Below are 27,089 nucleotides of genomic sequence, written 5' to 3'. Positions count from 1 at the left end.
ACCTTCAGTCGTCCAGCAAAATTCCATCTGCAAGCAAAGTCATGGCACTCCTCCAAGATAAATGGAACCTCATAAAGCATCACACATCGGTGATAAATGTCATCAACCCCCTGCCGATATAGGGTTCTTGTGATTAAAGAAAATTTTAGAGCCTGCTGTTTAATTTTTCTCTTCTCGCATTTTGATAGAGTAGCTCTAGTCTCTCTTGTAGATAGATAGTGTGTTATAGTAGCATACAAGGAGGGAATGGAAGTTGTATCAATCTTAAGTAGTGTTTCCATGTCGCTTCCTTTAGCCAAGACCTCTTTTGGATCTCCGAAATCCACAAGACATTCTACAATGCCATGTAGCTTTGGTGGCTTGCTCTTAATCTTGTAATCAAATTCCTACAAAGTGATTAACCACTTTGCTAAATGATCAAGTGGCTGTAACTTGTTCATCAATAGTCTAAGTCCTTCCATCTTTGTATAAAAAACCATCTTCTCATAAAGAATGTAGTGCCTGAACTTTTTGTTGTAAATACCATTGCAAGGCACAACTTCTCCATATAGGTGTAGTTAATTTCTGATATGCCCAACTTTCAACTAGCAAAGGCTATCGGATGGTACCATTTTTCCTCCCAATTTTGGGCCAAACAGTAGCTAATACTATGCATTGTTGGGGTTGAAAATATTTAAAACATATCGCCCCTTTTAGGTGCTTTTAAACCAGGCGCTTTGGCAAGCTCTTGCTTCACATAATCAAAAGATACTTTGCAAGCATCACTCCATGAAAACAAACAATTAAAGGACAAGAGGTTTGTGAGTGGCAACGTTCTTTCTGCCAGGGCATTTATGAACCTTTGATAATACCCTACTGATGATAGAAGGTTATGTACCTCTTTGGAGTACGTGGTGGACTCAAAGCAACTATGACTTTTATATTTTCAGGGTCAATGGTCCCTACTAAAATAACCACATGGCCTAGCAACAATCCATAGGGTACTCCAAAGATGCACTTTCATGGGTTAACGGCTATACAAAATTGTCTGCAACGCTCAAAACACTTCCTTAGAATGATCAACTATCTGTTCCTTACGGTGGCTGCCCCCAGATCATCAATAAATACCTTCAACTCCTCTGGGGAGATGTCACCAAAGGTCTTATCAATTGTTCTTTGCCATGAACCAAGTGCATTGCATAAACCAAAGGCCATCACATGGTACGCAAAGGTACCAAAGACAGTAATAAATGTCATTTTCAGCTTGTCTTCTTCTACAATTGCCATTTGGTTATACCCCACAAAGCAATCCATGAACGAATATATTTCCTTACCCGCTAGTTGATCAAAAATTTGGTCAATAAATGAAAATGGGTAGCAATCTTAATAGTCTACTTATTCATCTCTCTAAAGTCTACGCAAAGTCGGATTTGATTATTTTTCTTCTTCTTAATCACAACAGGTGAACACCATTCAGTATGTTGAACAGGGAAGATCAAACCTACTTTCAGCAACTTCTGTAGCTTCTCAAACAGCCTGTCCCTTAGTTCAAAAGGCATGCGCCTTACTTTTTGATGTACAGGCAGGCTTCCTTCCTTTAGAGGAATGGTATACACAGCCAAGGCTAGGAGGAATGCCTCTAAGTCCCAAGTGAAGATGTCACGAAACTCTTGAATGAAGGACACATAATCCTCTCTTTCTTCCAAACTGAGCATAGAACCTAATTTAATTGGCCGCAAATCTTTTGGCTTACCAAGGTTCAACTCAATTACATCCCCGTCTCTTATCCCATCTTGCGACTTTATCGGCTCATTCAAAGTTATCTTATAAATGTCCTCCGTAGTGGATCCTTCTTTAGATCCATCACTCGATGACGTCTCACTACCAAATGAATCATCTACTATTTCTAGTTTAGTAGAGGGTAAAGAAGCTCTCTCACTCTAAGGAGATTTAGGGTACGCATCCACTATTACACAATTGGCACCTCTACCTAGAATCACTCAACCAGCAGGTATATTGACTTGATAGTCTATTCATAAGATCCATGGCCTGCCTATAGCAAAACTTGATAGCTAGGATGTCCTACAAGCCTTATCACCCTACAGTCCAGATAGCATTCCACGCTTGCAATGGTAATGTGGACTTTAGTGATGCAACCTTCTGGTTGCCTTAGACTAACATCAGCCATCCTAAGAAGTCTGGAGCCGTCTTTTTGGATTTCTAGACCTAGCCTCTCCATCAAGTCTGAGAACTCATGATATTGACGATGGATCCAGTGTCCACGATAGCATGCTCCACTAATATTCCATCCACATATGCTGGAACCCTGGGGAATTGCTTTTCAGCATGCTCAAACCAATCTTCTCCTACTTGTGCTATGTCCAAAGGTTCTACAGTATACCCAATACATAGCATTTTCTTAAATTCCTTGCATACTCCTGGAGACAGTTTAATCAGTTGCAAAAGGTTCACATTTGGTTTAACTTCGCAAAGAGAACTTGCTAAATCAAATTTGTGGTAGTTAGCCAAAGCTCTCTTCTCTCGCCAAACCATTCTCTCCTTTGGTCTTTGGACCGATTTTGGTGCCTCTTTGTTAACTTTTTCCTTCTTTCTTATCAATTCTTTATCCTTCTCGGGATCAACTTTACTATCAATTCTTTATCCTTCTCGGGATCAACTTTACTATCAATAGGCCTTAGGGGTCCACCTTCCATATCAAGATTTAGGACTTGCTTTCCCCTAGCATCTTGCTTAGGGTTTCCGTGGACAGGTTTTACAATTCCTTTGTCACCCTCTCTAGTCTTCTGACCTCTTGTTATGGCTTGTAGATTAGAATTTTTAGCACCATTGACATGTACAGCCTCATTAAGGCTAACTCCACTGCCATGAGGCAACTCCTCTGCAGTAGCCTTTCCTCTTTGCAGTATTTATCTTGGTCCATCATCTTGCTGGAGATTTTTCCCTTGTGTGCAATGATTTACTGGACCTGGCTCTTTACTTTCTTGTTGGAGAGAACTGATCTTACTCCAATAGGTAGCAGCTAAGTGGCTAGACTTTTTGCAAATATCGCATTTGACATTTGGAAAATTCCTAGGGAAATTTTGGCTACCACACCATGTACAATTGAATCTTGAGGGGGCACCCTCTTCAGGGCATTGACTCCCTATTAAATTTTGCTACTTATTAAGGAAATTAACATCAATAACTATTTTTCTATACTGTTTGGTAATCATGTCAACGTAGTGCTTCATCATATCCTTAACTTCACCAAGGACATTTGAGGCACTTGATTCATATCTATGATCATCTATCTGTCATCCCATTAGCCTAACCACTTGATTGGGAATTGGCCACTAGCTTACTAGAACAACATTAGGGTTTGCTGTTTGGCCTCCAACATTCAATGGAGCCATCTAACTAGCCATAGGCATAGTCACACTGGGAGGAGCTGGTAACATAGGAAAATTTGGCATGATACTTCCTCTTCCATTTGCATTTGACATGGGGTCCCCTCAACTCCCATTAGTCAGTGCCAAAGTATTGCCATTACAATTTACCCTTGCTACATAAGCCACTTGCAAGTGCGACTCTACTCCTTCTGCTTGGGTAATAGCAGTGTCAATGTCGGCCAAAGCAACACTACTTAGCTCCACTTGGATGTTGAAATCTAATCCAGGTAGGAAATATTACAACTGTGTAGTTGGTCGAATGGGAATATAAGTATCAAGTTTGCCAAGAACTTGCTGTAGTTTCTTAGCATAGGCCTGGAAATTCTCATTTGGCTCCTAGCGTATTACATTCAAGACACGCAACCAATACAGTCCACCCCTCTTAGGGGCAAAATCTCTACAAAAATCCATGAAGAATTGGTCAATGCTAGTTATGGTTTTGGCTTCTAGACCGTGATACAATACTGCTACCCTTCCTTTTATTGTCTTGTTGAAGAACATCATTAAGTGTCCTTCATCTTGGATTCGATAGTTGAACATGAGTTTTTGAAACTGATTAATATGGAGTTTTCCATCTTCTTCTGCTAACCTATTGAATATGGGTAAAGGTGCTCGTAATGTTGTAAATCATCTGATGTCCCTATTGGAATTGCAATCGGCTATGCCATGGCTATAACCGAATTGACAATAGGAGTTTTTGTAGATAAAACTACACCCCCACTTAAAGTGGGTTGATTGACTGGAAGAGGGGAAGTATTAGGACTTCCTCTTGCACTCAAAGGACTGCTTGTGACACTTGGGTTATTAAAACCACTATCGCATATGCATATTGGGTTGCTCCTTTCAGGAGAATAACACCTTAGAATCTTAACCCACTGTATAGTCCTCACAACACATCCCTCTTTTTGTATTTCGGTTTGACGGCTCTTGTCAGAGGACATAAGCCAACTATTTGGTCCCTATAGACCCTAGATTAAAAACCACCACTTATTGGCGGCTCTTGAAAAAACACGCCACCTATCAGGACCTAAAATGGGCCCGACACTGGCTCTCTAGTGCTAGCCAAACCTCTAAGACACACAAGACACCCCACATGGCCTCGCGGTGGCTAGGAGAGTCTAAGGCTCACACCACACTAAACTCTAATATCGATTTTGTGTTTTTAGTAGGACAGAGTCCAACGTTTTCCTTCCCTTAATCCTTAGAGGAATATCCCATAACATATAGGTATAATACCTCGTATCACATACACAAGAGGCAACCTCTAGGCTAAAACATCGCAGCCCCACTACAACTCTCTTGCATCTCGGGGATTGGCCCCTTAATGTGCTACTTCAACATAAAGAAAAAGCGTACAAGCTCCACTCTTTGATTTATCGAACGATCTAGGACTTGATCATTTTCCTCACTAAACGTATCCCAAGGAACCGCTTGCCTAATCTATAGCAAGGACTTCCTCACACTCTCATCGTTCGTCAATGTTTAGCATATAGGTGCTATGCATCTAGGATTTTATACCATGTGGCATGCAAAATGTAAAAATATATACCTATTGTGCACAAACATTTATCATTAAAATTTAGCAAAGTGGAGTGAAAAAATCAACCCTTCAATGATTTCCAATCTATGCGTTGTTGCTACGTTGCTAGAGACTAGCACCAAACTTAATCACGCCACTAGTCTCTTTAGACTTAAATTATTATCGCCCTATATAACGTGCACAACCAAAACATTAGACTTTACTTCATTTTCAACACTTAAATGCTTCCACAACCCTTTTTTCCCCCTACTGGTTATGTATTGCATCGTTGCATAGGTGTAGGGTTTTTTTTTCTTTGTCATTTTCAATGTGTAAAGCAATAAAAATGCACTAAAACATAAAGATAAGGATGAGCTAAAACTATACCTCATGCCTCAACCTTGCTAAACATTCACAAACATTAATCATATTTTGCCTTAATTTTTAAAGCATGAAAATCCATTTTTATCCCATTTTTCCTATTTTTTCTATTTATCTATTTATAAAAGTAGGTTATTTTTTATCTATGATTATTGAATGATTATGACAGCAACTGAAATATATTTTTTATTATATTTTATTCCACATGAATCTCTTTTCCCCACCGGAAACCAACAAAATCTTCATTTTTACTCTAAAAAGTACTTTTTGGATTGTAATTTAATTATTACGACTATTTATCATTATGGTTCTACATTTCTTTTATGCACAGCCCTCAATCATGATGCAAACAAGATCAAAACACATTTTGGTTCCATATGAATTTCATTTAGACCATCAAACATAAAAAAGAAGTAAATTTCCTTTGTAAAAATGAGGCATACCGCTTATGCGCGTGTTGCGGGTTTTTTGATCATTAATACGGACAACCAGCAATCATTCTTCAATGCTGAACACCTGCACTCAGCCTCCTCTTGATCTAGGAGGGATCCAGGACGAGCATCCTTTAGCCCCTCTTCTTCTTGATTTCCCCCATATGAACTGCCATTTGGAAGAGAGAGAGAGGGAGGAGAGAGAAAGACTAGGTTTGGACCAGACCATCGGAGTAGCCATCTCACGTGCGAAGCCATGCGATAGAGAGTGAAGAGAATCAAAAGATCATTGATGTAGTTAGATCAAGGGGTTACTTTCAGCCTCCCCAATAGCCTCCTCTTCTCCACACGTTGCATGTCACCATGGTGCCTTCAAGTTTTTTTTTCATTGCTAAAAAATGCCCCCCCCATTGCGTGAATTTTTTGGGTGGTGGAGGCCCCAAGGGTCAACCCCTTTCACTATGAAGGCCCATTTACATCGCCCCCTTTTGATCTTGGCCTCGGGTACTACCATTTCCACGTCAGGCATCCGTTTAATGCTTTGAAATTTTTTGCTTGACTCCCAAAAATTATGATAATTCTTCAATCGTCGCTTGGTGGGTCTTTAAAGTAGTTTTGAAACCCATCTGTTGCTTGCCCCACTTAAAATCAACCCAGTTGCCTCTATCGCCTTCGAGAAAATCCAATTTTCCCTTGAAATTTGGATTTTTTGGTAAATTTTGAGAACTTTTATGGGGCAAAAATTCACCATCATTGCTCCAAGGTTAAGTGCAAAGAACACTTTTCTAAGGCTTGAAATAGCTCATCTGAACCTCCTTGGTGTAACTTTCCACCAAGTGTACTATATCAAGAAATTGTTCTTGTTGATTAGGAAACCGATTCTGTTGTTAAGAAAATACTCCTATTGTTTAGGAAGATGCTCCTGCAGTTCAAGCTTCTAAATACATGAATCCCCTACATCATGAAATTGATCAAATTTTGATTTTTCACTAAGTATTTGCAACTTTCTAACCTTCTTTGTTGCCTCTTTCCTTGTCTTCTCTTGTTCTTGCCAATCAAGCTTCAAACCAACTTCGCTTCTTGTAACCGCTAAGATCTTTGCTTCCTCTTGACAATCCTCTACTTTTATACAATTAGAATAATCACAATGAACATGCATATTTCTAACATGAATGTTTCCTGACACCTCCTTTGCCCTTTCTTGAACCTTCTCTTGCTGAATTTTCCTACAACCATCAGTACTTGTACCTTCAAGAAATTGCCTTTTCTCATATTGATCACGTAACTCTATGAGGACTACTGCAATTGGGGTAGGTGGATGCTGTGGATGAGATGCTCCTGTAGGTCTTCCATCATTGTGGGACCTTACTACTAGCATTCCTCTCTCAGTCATATGCCTTGCCCAAAGTTCACAGTTTGGTCCAACAAAGTGTCCTTGACCTCCAGAATAGTTGCATGCTCCCATTTGGGTGGTTTGCTACTATGCCTAAAAATTTCCCCAAGGATTTCTTGCCAACATTCTTCTAGATCCCATAAAGGTCCTCTGAGGTATTGTGTCAGTGTAATAACCTGATTGACTGCAATTGGTTGAATAGGTGGCCTAGGCTACATCACTAGTATCTATTGTGCCATCCTAACATTAGGATTGTACCAATAAGTCCTAGTCTCGAAGCCATTTCTCTAACATATCTCACAGTACTTTTCTTTCTTCTTGGTATCAAAAAGACCCAAACCCTTCAGCTTTTGTTTAATCTTCTTATCCAACGTGATGTCCTCTCCCTTTTTCTTATCTTTATCCTTTGCTTTTCTCTTTTTAGTCTTGGTTGATTGTGATTTCTTCTTTTTCTTCCTATGCTTCTTCCTATTAGACTCATCATCATTAGAGTCACTGAAATCATCATCTAATTCTGAACTGTAGTCAGTGTCCTCATCATCACTATTTGTGTTTGAATCTGAATTTGAGTCTGCATCAGAATCAGAATCTGAAGAATCCTCATCCTTATGGGTCTTTGATCAGGAGGTACCAAGTCTCCTCTCCACTCTCATAGCAGCCTTAATCAGTGTGTCTAGTGTATCATTTTGACCCATCTCCAAATTGGCAATGGGGTTCCTAATTTTACCCCTTAAGTCCTTCATAAAATAAGTGATTTGCATTTCAACTCAAGATGCTTCATCAGTATCTAGCATGTTCAACAAGTTCTAAACTTATGGCATAGCCCTCCACCAACATATTCTTTTGTTTAATCTTCTTAATCTTCCTTAAAATATCTTCCAAAGTTTTGTCCTTATGGAACCTGCCTAAGAATGTTGTTTTTAATGCATCATATATATTGAAAGATGCCATACCGTAACTGGCAAACAAGTCCATGATCTTTCCTTGCTCTTCCTTAAAATATATTCCAAAGTTTTTTCCTTATGGAACTTGCCTAAGAATGTTATTTTTAAGGCATCATATGTATTGAAAGATGCCATACCATAACTGGAAAACCAATCCATGATCTTTCCCTACAAGGTAGCAGCAAACTGCTACTTCTTGACTTGATCCCTATACATCTGGTTGAATCCACTGGGTGGTTGTCCACCTTGTCTCGAATTGTGTCACATGATGGTCAGGATCTTCCTTCTTTTTACCTGAAATTTAGATGCTCAAACCTGCGATTAACAAGCCTATTTGGGTTCATTACGTTTTGCTTCTCAGGCTTCCTTTGAGGTGGTAAAGGATTAAAGTTCAGAGATCTCCAAGATGGGGTTTTGGGCACTCCGCAAAAGAAATGTCCTCCCTAGCACTATATGCTATTGTAACCTCTCAAGTGCCTGTCTAGAAGGAGTATCTTAATGTTCAAGTGACAGTACTGCTCACTCATCATGTGACAAATTTGAAGATTTTTTTGAGGTGATAGGGGAATGAAATGTTGTCGAGGTACCTATAGGGGTATCCCCTTTGAAGAATTCTGGCTTGCATCAATAAACTCCTCTTCATCAAAGCCTTGCGGGGCTTTCTACTTTGCTCCTATAATTCAGCCCTACAACTTGATGTTGTTGTCTCACTAAGGCTTCCCTAAATTCTTGAGATTTGATCCTAGTAAGGATAGGATTGGAAAAATAAAGGTAATTATCTGATATAAATGCTTCCCATAGAAGGCACTTAATACGCCCTCAATGACATCAACATTCCTACCGCCTGATTTTATGAAAATTGGTTCCATGCCAATTCCCTAAATTTGAAAAATTATTTCCATGAAACTTGTAGGATCGTCAAAGTTTTATGGCTTCTCAGGCTACAACAAAAATACAAGATACCAATTTGTTACATGCATAAATTCATTAGAGCCATAACTTCTACACAATTTCCAATAGCCATAACCGAAAACATTCATAGACACATAATTTATGATTAGCCACTTAGAAAATCAGAGAAACGAGACACATTAATAGAGATCAACCATTATCAACCATCCAACCATGGCGCTGTCATTCTTCATTTTTAGTTTCATTCATCTGATCTCAAATGATACAACTATCCAAATATCAGGACAAGTGCCTGCATTTCGAGGTAAAGGTATCACATGACATATAAAGTTGGTTTCACATAGATTGATCTCTCATAACACATGCACACAAAGACTAAGGTATGAAATAACATTAAATATATGGTGGCATTCAAGTCCTAACATGCCTATAATTAGTCTCTTATGTTACTCGTAAGACCCACTATATGCATGATAGTTATACCTATGGGATGTATCTCAGTCGGGCATACTGATTCTTGGACAGCTCTTGGTGCTAGTCAAATATTCACTCACTACTAGTTGGAGCTATTTCCTAGTACTTGCAGTTTGTCTTATATCAATGATTGCCCCTCTTTGGCATTGATTCATTGTTGATATACTTCATTTTTCAACATACTGCAATTGCAATTTACTACATTTTTTATGCAAGCAGTCACCTTCATTTGATAGTTCTCTGCATTCAATTTGTGGATAGTTCATTACTTAGTTAGTACCCGTTGTCTTCAACCTGATCTGGAAATGGTTTTAGGGCTATTTGTAGTAATTACAATAGCTTTTTTGACAATTTGTGCACTTTTTTGCCTTCATTATGGCTGGTGGCTCAACTAATAGTGCTATGTTTAATATTGACAAGTTCAATGGCACCAACTTTAGCTACTAGAAGACCCAAATCTGGCAAGTTTTAGTGCATAAAATACATGTTAGGCCCTTAAAACATAAGGGTCTCAAGCCCAATCTTATATTGATGCAGATGATTGGGCTGAATTAGATGAGTTATGTAAGTCTACCATCATATTATCCCTCTCTAAGAAGGTGTTTTATAATGTTGTCTCTAATGGGCAGTCCACATAGAAATTATGAAAAAATATTTGCAATGTCTATGACAAACAAAGCCCTGCTTCCGAGATGTATTGGGGCTGAAGCAACTCATGCACCTTTGCATGAAGGAGAGCACTTCTATGTCAACCCACTTAAATGAGTTTCATTCCATTATCAGTCATTTATCTTTGCAAGAGATTGAATTTAAGGGCACTATTCTTTCCTTGTTTTTCTTAATTACATTGCCTAAATCATGGGATACCTTTCGCATTGTTATGTGTGTCAACATACCTACTAATGGGTTACAATTATTGTAGGATGTAGATGGTGCACTCTTGAACTAAAGAGGTTAATAAGAAGAATATCAATGCTTCCCGTATCTCTCATGCTTTGACAATTAGAGGAAATAATGGTAGGGATGGTAATGATTGTCATGGCAAAGACTCTCAACAGTCTCACTCTCAGTCACATGGACAATCTCACAACCCATGGCCATAAGTCCTCACTAACTTTTTATTACTGTGGAAAAGTAAGGTATATTCGGCCACAGTGCTATAAAATGTGCAAATAAAAATGCAAAGAAAAGAGCAAGGGTAAAGCGCAGGACAAAAATGATGATTGCAACATTGTCCCTAGTAAGTCCAGTGGTAAGATTGAAGAGATTAATGTTGTGCAAATTGATTCTGATCATGATTTCATACTTGTAGCTTCTTCTCTTGATACTTTATAGCTCATTGATACTTTGTCAGGGTATACTCAGAGTTTTTATTGATAGATTCATGGGCTTCTTTTTATGTGAATCCTAATAGAGAGTGGTTTCACTCTTATAATTGTAGTTTGACTAGATCTATCCACTTGGGTAATGACCTAGCATTGGAGATAGTGGGTATTGGTGATGTCCAGCTATAGATTGGTTCAAGTTGCATGTCTACTCTTCATAATGTATGTCATGTACCGGCTCTCACGAAGAGCCTTATCTCTGTTGGCACTTTGGATGTTGCAAGTTATGTAGTTTCTTTTGGTGATTCCTCATGGAAGATTACTCGTAGGAATCTTGTCATTACACGTGGTGCTAAGTCCAGTACTCTCTATCCCTTTCTTGTATCTGGGTCAGTTGACCATATTTTGGCAATGGATGCAATTTCACATGTATCTTTTTGACATCATCACCTTGGGTATATATAGAAAAAAAACGCTTACTCATTTGCAATATCTTCCACCCTTGATTATAAGTGATTAGAGTCTTGTGATCATTATTTATATGGTAGGCAGACCCACAATATGCATTAAAATCCGGTATGACATGCATGGGTGAGCCTTTAGCTCTTGTTCATTTGGATATATGTGGTTCCATGCCCTACAAGTCATTAGGTGGTGCAAAATATTTCATTACTTTCATTGATGAATATATGCATAAGATCTAGGCATATCCTTTTAAGCAAAAATTGAAAGTTTGGGTGACATTTCAGCATTGACTTGCTTTGGTTGAGAGCTAGTCTAGGTATTAAGTTTTATGACAAGAGGGGTGAAATACCTAGGGTTAGATAATGGAGGTGAGTATATCTCTAAAGACTTTGACCAATTTTATGACAAGGGGGGTATTAAGTGTCAGTTGATTGACCCATACACCCCACCTTGGAATGGTATAGCTAAGTGTATGAATAGGACAATTTAGGAGCAAGTTCATAGTATACTTAACCAAAAAGGCTTACCATAGCATTTTTGGGCTCATCCAATTACTATTGTCATACACTTGATAAATTGATCCCCATATACTACTCTTGACTATCAAGTTGTAGAGGAGGTATGGTCTGGAAAACCTCCCTCATGTGCTCATTTGTGTGTCTTTGATTATGGGGCTTTCTGCCATGTACCCAAGGATAAGCGCAATAAGATGGATCCTGAGTCTAGAAAATTCATATTTCTTGGTTATGGAGACACATTTGAGATGTGCTATCACTTATGGGATCCACAAGCTTGGAAGGTTATCCACAACCATGATGTTATTTTCCAGGAGGAGAAAATTCATAAGCAGCTTGAGCATGTTGTTGAGGTACACAAGGTAATCTTTTAGGAGGAACCTCCTATTACTATGTAGCCAACAAAACAGCCTATAACAATAGTTGATACCCCAGTGGCCCCAATCCCTGATGCTCCATAGGATGTATATACCCCATAGTCAGCTTTGAGATGATCTACTAGAGATAGATAACAGCCTATTGATTTGAGCCCTCTATGGATTATGTTATGGTAGCAGACCTTGGTGAGCCTCTTACTTATGATGAGGCCATGCACAAAGGTGATAGTCACTCTTGAGAGAGGGCCATGTTATGGTAGCAGACATTGGTGAGCCTCTTACTTATGATGAGGCCATGCACAAAGGTGATAGTCACTCTTGAGAGAGGGCCATGTAGTCAGAGTATGACTCATTGTAGAAAAATCATACATGGGGTTTGTAGTGGCAGGCATGCTTTGCCATGCAAGTGGATGTACAAGGTTGAAAAGTACCCCTAGCTACTGCAAGTCAAAATACAAGGTCAGATTGGTTCCTAAGGTCTTCAAGCATGGTGTGGAATTTGATGAAGTCTTTTTTCCTGTTGTGAAGATGACTAACCTACACTTTCTATTGGCTTTGGTTTCTCAACTTGACTTGGATCTTTATCAGATGAATGTCATGATAGCTTTTCTTCATGGGGACTTTCATGATCAGATTTACATGGATCAGCCTAAGGGCTTTGCAAAACATGGCAAGGAACACCTAGTGTGCAGATTAAGGAAAATCATTTATGCTCTTAAGAAAGAACCTAGAGAATAGTACCACAAGTTTGATGCTTTTATGCATTCACATGATATTCCCATAGTGATATGGATCTATTTTTACACAGAAGAAGGCTCATGATGGTTGCTTTATGATTTTGATCCTATATGTGGATGATATATTGATTGTTGGGAGTGCTCATGATGAGCTAGATGCCTTGAAGGGTTAGCTCAAGAAGAGCTTTGAGATAAAGGACATGGGATAAGTCTCACATATTCTTTGGATGTGCATTATGCATGATCGCTCTAAGAGGCTCCTCTAATTGTCACAAGAGTACATCCAAAAGGTCCTTAAGTGGTTTCATCTACAGGATGTTAAGCCTATTGACTATATTTTATCTTCCCACATGAAGGTTAGTCACGCTGATTGTTCGTAGTCTGATAATCAGAAGAAGAGATGGCCAAGGTCCCCTATGAATTTGCAGTGGGCAATTTTGATGTATGCTATGATAGCCACTCGTCCTAACATAGCATTTGCAGTGGGATTTGTGGCACGCTATATGGATACACCTAGTAGACCGCATTGGGAGGACGTCAAGGATATCATGAGGTACCTGAAGAGGCATAGCAGCTATGCGTATATGTTATGGTAACTTGGATACAAGAGTCGTGGGATATACTGACTCTGATTATGCGAAACATGTAGACAGTAGAAAGCTCACCACCTCTGACTATGTCTTCACCTTTGCTGGAGGTGATGTTTCTTGGATGTCCAAGATGTAGAAATGCATAGCCCTATCTAGTAAAAAGGCAGAGTATGTTGCAACCACTAAGGCTTGTAACAAGACTCTCTAGTTAAACTATTTAGTGGTTTTTGGGGATAAATGCAACTGTGCCTAGCCACCCATGTATTAGTTACACTGATAGTACCTGCATATCCACACACTTGTACATTACAAGTGGCGATCACCCATCACTGCCACTTCATTATTTATTCTTTTAGTGGCATTTGAATAAAAGGAAGGCTGATCACACATTGTGACTGTTGGAGTTCCCACATCTTGTTTCTCTCTCTCTCTCTCTCTCTCTTGCTCTTTCTCCTTCCACCATAGCTCCTTTCACTCCGTGCTTTCAAGGCTCACTCCCTTCGCCTAGCAGGTGACATTGGATGCCATGAAGGGTATCATATGAGATACTTTAATATAATTGTAGACTTATGTCTTTGATACGAGAGCTAGGATAATAAAGTTGTGGACTACACTAACTCAAATTATACAAAACATCCAAATACCCACCTCTAGCTATTCTTCACCTTGTTGGAGGTGTTGTTTCTTAAATGTCTAGGTGGAAAAATGCACTATCGTCTACTACCAAGGCTAAGTACATTACTACCTCACAAAGAATTGCAAGGAGGTCCTTTAATAAGGCTATCTAGTTGTTGCAGACCTTATATCGCTTTTGTGAGTCCTACCATGCATTCGAACTCTATGAGTGCCATCCAATTGGTAATCCACTCCTATACAAAAACCAAGCACATTGGATTCGGGCTTCATTTCATCAAAGAGGTGGTTGAGGACAACTAGATATAGCTTATCAAGATCCCTATACATGAGAATCATGTTGATCTGCTTGCTAAAAGTCTCCTAGTGAAATGTTATGCCTTTCTTAGGAAGATGATGGACATAGGATGAGATGACATCTTTTATCATCCAATTATACTCATATGTATATTTTATATTTTCTTCTCCTCACTCCCAATACATTCACCTCTAAGTGGAAGGTTGTTTGGGGTTATATGCCACTTATGCCTAGCCATCTATATTTATATTATACTTAGTGCCCACACACTTACACACTGCAAGTGGTGACCACCCATCACTATCATGTTTAATCTTTATTATTTACAATGGAATAATAAAGGGAAGGTGGGTCACACATTGTGATTGTTGGATTTCGACATATTGGTCTTGCTCTCTTGAGTGCAAATCTCGATATAGACATTGCTCTCTTGCTTCTTCTTGTGCTTCTTTCTCACTCTCACTCATGTTCACCCTTTCATATCTTGAAGACCTTCACTACACATTTCTCTATACATCTATTGGCCATAATAGGGCAACAACCAATTGACAATGGCAACTACAATGGACTAGTCAATTAGCTATTGGCATCATCTACTAGGAAAGTTCCCCCAAGGTGGCTAGCCTAATATCTAAACCTTCCTCTATAGACGATCTAGAGTTTGCTATCTTTAAAAAAAAGTTTGGTAAATCACCTGGCCCTGATGATATTCCTACAGCATTCTTCTACCATGCATGGGATTTTTGTAAAAAGTTGTCTATAAAACTTTTAATCAGTTTAGAAAGGAAGGCTACCTTCCAACGGCCATCAATTATGGGATAATAAAACTCCTCATGAAACCAATTGAGCACCTTACCATTGCTCAATGGAGACCAATAACTATGCTTAATTTAAGTTACAAAATTGCTACTACAAAGGTTCTTGCTTTAAGGATAAAGTTCTTACTATCCAAAGTCCTACACTAAGCTCAGTATAGCCTTATTCAAAATCAGTGTATTGATGACACAATCCTAAACCTTACTCTCTCTATGGATTTGGCATTGGAAAGAGGAGGGCAATTTGTGCTAATAAACATGGGCATGGATAAGGCTTATGAGCAAATCAAATGGAATCTCATTTTAGCACTCTCTCTTGGATGGGATTTAGACCCTCATTTTGCAATGATAGGTAGTCTATTTAACAATGACATATCATTAGCATCAATGGGATGGAGTCACAACACTTCCAACTAAGGAGATCTATACAACAAGACTACCTCATTCCTCCTCTATTATTCACAATAATAATTGACCTTTGCTTATTATGATTGACATATGATTCAATGTGGAGGAATCAAAGTCCTACCTTTGGTTAATGGCTCCCAATTCTACACTCGTTTATTTGTTTATGATAACTCTAATTGTAACGTGTCCCCTAGTATCATCCAGGACACATCTTAGCAGTCCATCAGAAAGGATGTCTAGAAAGCTCCACCCGGCACTCCCATGGAATGTTACGGGTTTTGTGATCTAGTTCTTCCCGCGTCTGCCACGTAGCGAAAGTATCCTGGCCGTTCCCACTTAGGATCGACCGGAATTAGGGTTTTCCTAATGGGTCATTAGCTAACAGCAACTAGCATCAGACCCGAGCGAACCTGAAGTATAGGTACTTATTTAATTTGTAATTCATAATTCAAACAGAGCCCTAAAATCTCTAGCAAGCACAAACATTTCCATTAATCAACCCAGTTGTATGGAAAACTGCTAAGGAAGTGTTCTTTCCTTTTTGAGTGTATCAGCAGTCGTTCTCAAGATGTCTTGTAACTTGGCAAGATCCCTTATATTCCGATGTAGGGCATACCCAACTTGGTTAACCCTAAGGTACCTTAGATATGCTAGTTTCTATTTTACAACTTTCCTTATTTAGAAGGATATCCAAAACTACATCTTTTTGCAAGATAACTTGCGTAAGGATCTGCCGTCCTTGATGAGGGTTTTTTTTTTTCCCTTTTCTCCTTGTGAATCAATCACAAAATGATTTCATACATGTTGCGCAAGTCCTGCGATGGAATAATCAGTTTAAATTCTTTAAGCTGACGTATGTCAGGCCTAGGGTTTCTTCATTTAGGGACAAACCCTAGTTTCTTATCTTTATGAAATTATTGTCCTTACGGTAAGGAAAGTAGTCAAGTGTTTAGGGTATGAATGTTTCTATGTTTATATTGGTTCGGTTAGCTTTTGGAAGGTAATCTTACTCGTCTTGTCACGGTTTTACTATCCTTGTGACAATTAACTTTCCCAATCAATACAGTTTAATTTGGCATATAGCATAATGCCAAGATGATACAAAGAGCGACAATACTCCTTGGGACAAAAAGGCCTAGCTGAGAAATTGGTGTATACACACTTTATTAGTCCCAAGTCCTCAAATAGCAGGGGAAAGTGTTAATAGAGTGTCATCCAGCAATTCCCCATTACATTTTCTTTCCAAATGAGTTCGTATATCTAATTTTTATACTTGTTAATTCCTAACATTTAACTTTCGTTTTCTTTAAAGATGAACTCATGCCAAATAACAACAATTTCCTTGCTAAGATGTGCAACTAGCAAAGATAACTCCCTAGTAATTTGAGCATCGAAAGAAACCTTTCATGAATTTAGCCATTTTACCATGATTCGTTGCGAAAGGAATAAGACTAATGGTGCAAGATATAATTTCTACACTTTAGGAATATATTACTATAGTAAATGGTTAATCTTGCCTATAATTTTGTAATGCTTGATGCAATTTGAAGAAAGCTAATTTGTATACATTGTCATTCATAAGCTAACTCCTTCGTTAAAAATAACTCGAACAAATATATCCTATCCTTAACAATTTTTCTTTGCATGATTGACTTAAACCGAATTAACACCAAGAAGAAAAACCTGGCTTTGAGGTGAGATATCCACATGGATACCGGGAGATGACCCTCCCGCAGCTACACCTTGGACTTTCTTCGGCGGCATCGTAGTTCGAATGTGAGATAGCCTTTTCCTTTTTCTTCTTGGAATTCCACCGTCTTCTCCTTCCTTTTCTTTTACCTTTTCCCCACTCTTCCTCCTTCACTCCCTCTTTTCACTCCCTTTACTTCCCTCCCTATCTTTTATCTCACGGCTATTTCTCCCTTACGGAATACCATACGAGGCCATGATGAAGAATTGGATTTTTAGGACATGGGGGTGTGTGGACACCGGCTTGTTTGATAAAACTAAGAACACAAAGCTCAATTAAGAGAGCACTTGCACAAGAAGATCTAAAAAGTGAGTGAAGGAATTAATGCAAGAGAATGGAAGTCTGCAAGGTAGCCTAAGGACAAAGTAGGCCTATGGGTGTGACTTGAATAGTCTAAAGAGCTATGAGAAGGGGAAAAGGGCAAGGGCTTAGGGGGGAAAATTAAAACTGGGAGGGGAAACAAGGGGGCTTAGGGGGGGAAAATTTAAACCCGGGGGGGGGGGGGGGGGGGGGGGGGTAATAAGGACTTTGGGGGGATGAAAATCCGGAGGGGGAAAAACAAGGCTTAGGGGGGGGGATTATACCGGGAGGGGGGGGGAAACAAGGCCTTAGGGGGGAATTAAAAACTCGGGAGGGGGGGAAAATAAGGCCTTAAGGGGGATTTAAAAACCCGGGAGGGGGGGGGAACAAGGGCTTAAAGAGCCCCCTTGGAAGCTTCCAAACGGTCTCGGAGCCTTACAAAGGCACGTGGGGGGGTGAAAGGGGTTGCATGGCGAAATGGTGGCTGAACGGCAGCGGATGGCAGCGGCCTCTCGTCTTCTTCCCTCGGCTCGGATTCCTCTCTCACGGCCTCTTCTGTCACAGCTCTGCCTTTTTCCCTGTACAGCGGCCCCTCCCCCTGCCTCGTTTAAATAGTGGAAGGGAGGGGGATCTTTCCTCACGGCGTGTCAACACGCATGGTCCCCCTCCCTCCTAAGGCTCCACCAAGGAACTTATAGCTCCTTCTATTCCCCTCCCCCTCCAGCTCGTCAGTCGGCTGGAGGGATAAGGGGGGAAATTTATTTTTTTTCCATAAATCCCATTGATTTTGTTAACACGGAATATTACATTCTCTCCCCCTTGGAGGAATCGAGATGTCCTCATCTTGTGATAAACTGGGGATATTGATGGTTGAGAGAGCTTTCATCTATCCAGGTGGCATCCTCTTCGGGATAATCTTTCCACTGGACAAGGCATTATTTCAAGGTTCTAGATCTTAACTATCTTTCCCTAACATCTAAGATCCTTTCTGGCCTTAGTTCAAGGACTCCTTGACTAGGCATTACAATTTGTTGGTCATCGAGTACATGATTAGGATTGGGTACATATTTTTTCAATAGGCTGATATGGAATACATTGTGAACCTTTAGGTTCTCAGGGAGTTGCAATCTATAAGCATTGGGTCCTAGGCATTTGAGGATTTTATACGGCCCACAATACCTTGGACTTAGCTTCTTGCATTCTCCTAGGGATAGAGAACTCTTTTTAGGGCGTACCCGAATGAAGACCATGTCTCCTTCTTCGAAGACTCTTTCTTGACGTTTCAAATCTACATATGCCTTTTGTCTATCCTTGGATGCTTGTATGTCTTGTCTTATTGACCTTATTTGATCATCCATGTCCTCCAACATTTGTCTTGAAGCTTCAACTCTTAGGGTTGGATCAGAAAAGTTTAGGGGACTTCGACAATCATGACCATACAATGCCTGGAAAGGGGTCATTTGAATGCTCTGCTGGTAAGAGGCATTGTAGGCAAATTCAACTAATGGCAAGTATTGAATCCACCTCTTCGGCTCTCAACAACAGTATGCCCTAAGCATATCCTCAATGATTTGATTTACTCGCTCTGTTTGGCCATCTGTTTGGGGATGGTAGGCGGTGCTAAAACAGAGTTGAGTCCCAATGGCTTCAAAGATAGCTCTCCAGAAGTGTGATGTGAAGAGAGAATCTCGATCACTAATGATTCTTTTAGGTAACCCATGTAGCTTGAATATCTTCTTGATAAACAATCTTGCAATGTCGGAGGCTTTATAGTTTGTCTTTACTGGAATCAGATGTGCAACCTTGGTAAGCATGTCAACCACCACCATAATGGAATTGTATCCTCCTTGGATTTGGGGTAAGCCCACAATAAAATCCATACTGATGAATTCCCATTTCATTTGGGGAATGTCAAGCGGTTGCAGTTTCCCTGGCATCATGACATGTTCGGCCTTGATACGTTGGCAAGACAAACATTCAGTGACATATTTGAGAACGTCACCTTTGAGCCTCTCCCGATGGTAGCTCTTCCTAACTGCATTAAGAGTTTTTGCATAGCCAGGATGTCCTGCGAAAGGAGAATCATGAGCTTCCGATAATATCTTCTGCTTAAGTGACTGGCTTGTTGGTATACACAGCCTTGTTCTGTAGCAGACAAGCCCATTATCAATGGAAAATTCCTGATACTTAGATTGCAACTTCTGATTCTGCTCCTTGGTAGATATTTCCTTTATCATTGTTTGGTAGGTCAAATCATGGCATGCTTCCTCTCTAGCTAGTTCAAGTATAGGGTTGTTTGGCATAGATACCTTTGTAGCCAGAGATCTAGCCGTTGATGGATTCTGCAAGATTAGGGAATTTAGGAATGCCTTGCGACTGAGTGCATCGGCAACTACATTCTCTTTCCCTGGTCGGTACTTGATTTCAAAATCATATTCCTCCAATACTTCAATCCACCGACGTTGCCTCATGTTGAGCTCGTTCTGGGTAAAAATCCATTTGAGACTCTTATGATCGGTTACTAGAGTAAACTTGTTACCCAACAGGTAGTGTCTCCAAAGCTTTAGAGCATGGATGACAGCTAATAATTCCAGATCATACGTGGCATAATTCTTTTCATGACTCTTCAATTTCCTTGAAGAGGATGCTACTGGATGACCTTCCTGCATAAGTACACACCCCAAGGCAAGAATGCTAGCATCAGTTACTACCTCGAACTCCTTATTGAGGTCAGGAAGTTTTAGAATAGGTGTTGATACCAAACTTTGCTTCAATTTGTCGAAGCTATTTTGTTCGGGAGTTGACCATGTAATAGAAGTCTGCTTCTTTAGTAAGTCTGGAAGAGGTGCTGCAATCAAAGCTTAGTTTTTGATAAAGACCCTATACCATCCTATCAAGCCAAGAAAGCTACGTATTTCTTTGACGGATACTGGTATTGGCCATTCAAGCACATCTCTGACTTTGGCTGGGTCTACTGATATTCCTTCTTATGATAGTATGAATCCCAGATATTCAATTTGACGCTTGAAGAATGCACACTTCTTCATTTTTGCATACAGCTTATGGGACCTCATTGTCTCAAGGACAATCCGAAGTTGAGGTTCATGATCTTCTTCTTGTTTAGAATAGACTAAAGTGTCATCGAAGAAGACAAGCACGAAATCATCAAGATATGGTCTAAAAATATCTTGCATTAATCTATTGAAGGTGGAAGGTGCATTTGTAAGCCCGAATGACATAACCAAGAACTCAAAGTGCCCATATCTTGTATTGAAGGCCGTTTTTGGAATATCTTCTTCCTTGATCCTTATTTGATAGTAACCTGACCTGATATCAATCTTGGAGAAGATCTTTGCACCTTGAAGACGATCAAGAAGCTCATCTATTCTAGGAATAGGATACTTGTTCTTGACTGTTGATTGATTCAACCCTCGGTAATCAATACATAGTCGAAGTGTCCCATCTTTCTTTTTCTGGAATAGTACTGGAGCTCCCCACGGTGAGTTTCTAGGCTGGATGTAACCCTGATCCAACAGTTGCTTGAGCTGTTCCTTCAACTCAATTGCTTCTGGTATGGACATTCTATAAGGTCTCTTTGCAATTGGTGCAGCTCCAGGCACTAGCCTAATTTCATGATCTACTTCTCTTGGAGGCGGAAGTTCAATCAATTCCTCAGGGAATACATCAGCGTATTCCTTTAGCCAAGAAGGTCCTTCATGAGACTCTTGCTTTTGATCTAACTTGTTGAGTTTTATCAGGTAAACGGGTAATCCTTTTCTGACTCCTTTTATGATCCGAGATACTTTGGCTATTTGGATTCTTGGCACTCCTGCCTCACCTTGAGTTGTGACAAACTCCCTTTCAGAGTTTCGAAAGGAAACTTGACCCTTTCCACAGTGGATGTGGACGTCATTAGGCTTAAGCCAATCCATCCCGAGTAGATACTCATGGATACCTAAATTCATGACTCTGAATTTGACTGAGGTTTTCTTTCCTCCCAGAAAGAATTCCTCCTTAGCAGTTTGCCTGGTACAAGTTACCTCACGACCGTTTGCCAATTCCACAAGCAAGGTAGGTGCTTCTACTGTGGCTATTCCTAATCTTTTTGCACATGCTGGTGAGATAAAGAAATGTGTACTGCCACAATCAATCAAGGTTTTGAAACCTTTACCTTGATAGTCCGACGGTGTTTGAATCACCGAGAACTGGCGATTCGGCCCTTTCTTGTGTAAAGCGGCATGGACTGTCGCTCTTTCGAATTCTGCTTCCATAGTCGGATCTTCCTTTTCTTCTTCTTCGCATCTTTGCCTATTGGCAATGCAGGCAGTTCTTCCTCTTCCACGGGTGGCGGCTCCTTGACCGCGGCCTGCACCTTGGAAAGGCGTTTGACGATGTCCCCCGCTGAGCTTGGGACATTGCCTCTTGAAGTGACCGGGTTCGTTGCAGTGGAAACATCGGAGGTTTCGGCCATTACTTTGAGTAGGAACAAAGTTGTTGACGTTATTTGTCCTTGCTTTCTTCCTTTGTCCCTGATTGTGACCTTGAACTCTCTTCACTTGAGGTCTGAATGCTCCTCTGTTCGGGTCACTATAGGACCAAGTTTTGTTACCCCTTGGTCTAGCTTGCACTTCCTGAATTATAGGCGCCGCTCGAATGAGTGCATCCTGCAGATCTGATGGACGCATAGATTCGAGATGGGTATTTATGGGTGGATTTAAGCCTGCGCAAAATTTGGACACCTGCTGTCTCGTGTCCATCTGTGGCGCATATTTTAAGAGTGAGACAAATTTAGAGTAGTATGCGTCAAGGGTGAGTCCTAGCTGTTTTTGCTCGTAGAACTCATTCATTTTCTGAGTACGATATGCAGGTGGCAAATATCTCCCCTGTATGGCTTTCTTTAACTTCTCCCAGGTAACGGACCCCTCTGAAGTCCCTTGATCCCTGCACCATTGTTTCCACCAAATTCTGGCTTCGTCGGTGAGTTTTAACTTGGCGAGCATGGCCTGATTGGTAGGTGCAGTACCAGCTGCTTCAAAGTAATCCTCCATAGATTCAATCCAAATTTCAGCATCAGACTGGACGAATCTGCCTCTCCCGTCAAACTCGGGTGGCTTTATCTGCTTGAGGAGGAACTTCTTCTCCTGGGTCACAGCAATACTTGATGTAGGGGGCGAATTTGGAACCTGTACCTGGGGTTGTGCCTGGATAAAAGTTTTCTTAACGTTATTATATGATAATTGACGTTAGCTTATCTTTAGTTCAGCTATCTCGTAAATAATGAAGCTAATTAACTTTTTAACAACTCTGATGCATAGCCAGATATTGATAAAAGAAGTTTTTATTTATATTTACATGGGCGTAGCCTTATACAACGTCTCGTGTGATGATAATCCAATCAATACATTCAGTTTGGGGAGAACAACGTTGTATTGCATTTGTCTACAGGAACTGTGTAATAGTAGGGTTTTGGGTCATGGATCTTTAGGAATCGATAATTCATTGGAAGTTCAGGATACCCTCTTCGTTGGAATCCATACTTCTCATGGTGGCCCAACACTTTAATCCTGTCGGCTGGGATTACATGGGTTACTTCCTCATATACATATGAGTTCATTTCAACCCTCTGACCTTGAATATGTAAAGTCAAATTTACGTGAGCTTCCACAAAAATGAACAGCTTCACGACTTTCAAGTCTTCCAACCACTTGATCCTCTTTAGGTTGGTCTGTAGATAAGCGAACCGGTGGGAAGCTATGTAGTAGATTCCTGAAGACCCCGTCCATCTTCATTCTATGTATAAAGGTGATGGATTATAAATCTGCTCTAGGATGTTCATCATCCCAATTCTTTGTCTATAAAGCGGAGAATGCATTGCAGTCATAAACATAACCCGAAACACCAAAAACTTGTTTCACGCTTCATAGTTCTGCAAGACAGCATTGAAGATGAGGAAATGTTTGGACAGCAACAATTTCTTTATTTCATTTTATTGAAATCTCATAAAAACAATTCCGTTGTTGGTCGGCTCTGATACCAACTGTAACGTGTCCCCTAGTATCATCCAGGACACGTCTTAGCAGTCCATCAGAAAGGATGTCTAGAAAGCTCCGCCCGGCACTCCCATGGAATGTTACGGGTTTTGGAATCTAGTTCTTCCCGCGTCTGCCACGTAGCGGAAGTATCCTGGCCGTTCCCACTTAGGATCGACCAGAATTAGGGTTTTCCTAATGGGTCATTAGCTAACAGCAACTAGCGTCAGACTCGAGCGAACTACTTTACGCAGAAACGCCAAGTCCGAAGCGGATTCATGCTGCACTTGGTTCAAGGAGAATGGGAAATGAGAGGGATGCAAAGCTCAACCTCTCTGCCATAAGGCATAGTCCCATTCCGTTCCCCTAAAACAACGTAAATCGGGTAAGACGTAACTCTAGGTCATCGTTCTCGTTATTCTTTTTGATGATGATGATCATTCCGCTGTTCTTTGAGATTTTTGAGAAAAGTTCCCGGCTAACCGAGACCACCCAACCATAGGACGGACCCATGGCCCATCCTCCGCACTTTCCTCGGTTTGTTTTAGTTATGTAATTATCTAACACATTAATTTGACACATAACAATTAGCTTCTTTAATTAATCTTGTTAAGCACTGGTTCCTTCACGTAATCTTATCACGTGACATATAAAAACAACATCAAGCAAGTTCTTTTAACATCTCATCATTTTATCTTTGAAATACAAGAAGTTCCGCCCGTAGGCTTGTCCATAATCTGCCCGAAGGCTAACTAGTAATCTCTAGGGATCACTATTCCAACGTCAACTAGTATGCGGGCCTCGAGATCCAATCCCGAGTCACGTTAGCCTCTTGTGCAGGACCCGAAAGGCGAGGGATTTACGCCCAGAGCCCCCCCTGGCACCCAAGTGTCCTCCTACTCTAAGTAGAGCTTAACGGAAAGACCTCTTGCAGTGGGTTCGGTCCACGTTCCCGGCGCGGTCAACAACCCCCTTGGTTAGGGTCAGGCAGGCAGTCGGGGGTAACTGAAGCTGCCTCTCCCTTCAGGCCTTTAACCTAAAGTATATGTACTTATTTAATTTGTAATTCATAATTCAAACAGAGCCCTAAAATCTCTAGCAAGCACAAACATTTCCATTAATCAACCCAGTTGTATGGCAAACTGCTAAGGAAATGTTCTTTCCTTTTTGAGTGTATCAGCAGTCGTTCTCAAGATGTCTTGTAACTTGGCAAGATCCCTTATATTCCAGTGTAAGGCATACCCAACTTGGTTAACCCTAAGGTACCTTAGATATGCTAGTTTCTATTTTACAACTTTCCTTATTTAGAAGGATATCCAAAACTACGTCTTTTTGCAAGATAACTTGCGTAAGGATCTTCCGTCCTTGATGAGGGTTTTTTTTTTTCCTTTTCTCCTTGTGAATCAATCACAAAATGATTTCATACATGTTGCGCAAGTCCTGCGATGGAATAATCTGTTTAGATTCTTTAAGCTGACGTATGTCAGGCCTAGGGTTTCTTCATTTAGGGACAAACCCTAGTTTCTTATCTTTATGAAATTATTGTCCTTACGGTAAGGAAAGTAGTCAAGTGTTTAGGGTATGAATGTTTCTATGTTTATATTGGTTCGGTTAGCTTTTGGAAGGTAATCTTACTCGTCTTGTCACGGTTTTACTATCCTTGTGACAATTAACTTTCCCAATCAATACAGTTTAATTTGGCATATAGCATAATGCCAAGATGATACAAAGAGCGACAATACTCCTTGGGACAAAAAGGCCTAGCTGAGAAATTGGTGTATACACACTTTATTAGTCCCAAGTCCTCAAATAGCAGGGGAAAGTGTTAATAGAGTGTCATCCAGCAATTCCCCATTACATTTTCTTTCCAAATGAGTTCGTATATCTAATTTTTATACTTGTTAATTCCTAACATTTAACTTCCGTTTTCTTTAAAGATGAACTCATGCCAAATAACAACAGTTGCCTTGCTAAGATGTGCAACTAGCAAAGATAACTCCCTAGTAATTTGAGCATCGAAAGAAATCTTTCATGAATTTAGCCATTTTACCATGATTCGTTGCGAAAGGAATAAGACTAATGGTGCAAGATATACTTTCTACACTTTAGGAATATATTACTATAGTAAATGGTTAATCTTGCCTATAATTTTGTATTGCTTGATGCAATTTGAAGAAAGCTAATTTGTATACATTGTCATTCATAAGCTAACTCCTTCGTTAAAAATAGCTCGAACAAATATATCCTATCCTTAACAATTTTTCTTTGCATGATTGACTTAAAACCGAATTAACACCAAGAAGAAAAACCTAGCTTTGAGGTGAGATATCCACATGGATACCAGGAGATGACCCTCCCGCAACTACACCTTGGACTTTCTTCGGCGGCATCGTAGTTCGAATGTGAGATAGCCTTTTCCTTTTGCTTCTTGGAATTCCACCGTCTTCTCCTTCCTTTTCTTTTACCTTTTCCCCACTCTTCCTCCTTCACTCCCTCTTTTCACTCCCTCTACTTCCCTCCCTATCTTTTATCTCACGGCTATTTCTCCCTTACAAAATACCATACGAGGCCATGATGAAGAATTGGATTTTTAGGACATGGGGGTATGTGGACACCGGCTTGTTTGATAAAACTAAGAACACAAAGCTCAATTAAGAGAGCACTTGCACAAGAAGATCTAAAAAGTGAGTGAAGGAATTAATGCAAGAGAATGGAAGTCTGCAAGGTAGCCTAAGGACAAAGTAGGCCTATGGGTGTGACTTGAATAGTCTAAAGAGCTATGAGGAGGGGAAAAGGGCAAGGGCTTAGGGGGGAAAATTAAAACTGGGAGGGGAAACAAGGGGGCTTAGGGGGGGAAATTTTAAACCCGCGGGGGGGGGGGGGGGGGGGGGGGGTTATAAGGGCTTTGGGGGGATTCAAATCCGGAGGGGGAAAAACAAGGCTTAGGGGGGGGGGGGGGGGGGGGGGGGGGGATTATACCGGGAGGGGGGGGGGAACAAGGCCTTAGGGGGGAATTAAAAACCCGGGAGGGGGGGAAAATAAGGCCTTAAGGGGGATTTAAAAACCTTGGAGGGGGGGAACAAGGGCTTAAAGAGCCCCCTTGGAAGCTTCCAAACGGTCTGGGAGCATTACAAAGGCACGTGGGGGGGCTGAAAGGGGTTGCGTGGCGAAATGGTGGCTGAATGGCAGCGGCCTCTCGTCTTCTTCCCTTGGCTCGGAGTCTTCTCTCATGGCCTCTTCTCTCACGGCTCTGCCTTTTTCCCTGTACAGCGGCCCCTCCCCCTGCCTCGTTTAAATAGTGGAAGGGAGGGGGATCTTTCCTCACGGTGTGTCAACACGCATGGTCCCCCTCCCTCCTAAGGCTC

Source organism: Lygodium microphyllum, chromosome 1 (assembly GCF_053477565.2).
Source record: "Lygodium microphyllum isolate KBCC chromosome 1, Lygodium_microphyllum_v1.1.10, whole genome shotgun sequence".
In the NCBI taxonomy this organism is placed as follows: Eukaryota; Viridiplantae; Streptophyta; class Polypodiopsida; order Schizaeales; family Lygodiaceae; genus Lygodium; species Lygodium microphyllum.
This window is presented reverse-complemented; position numbering follows the sequence as displayed.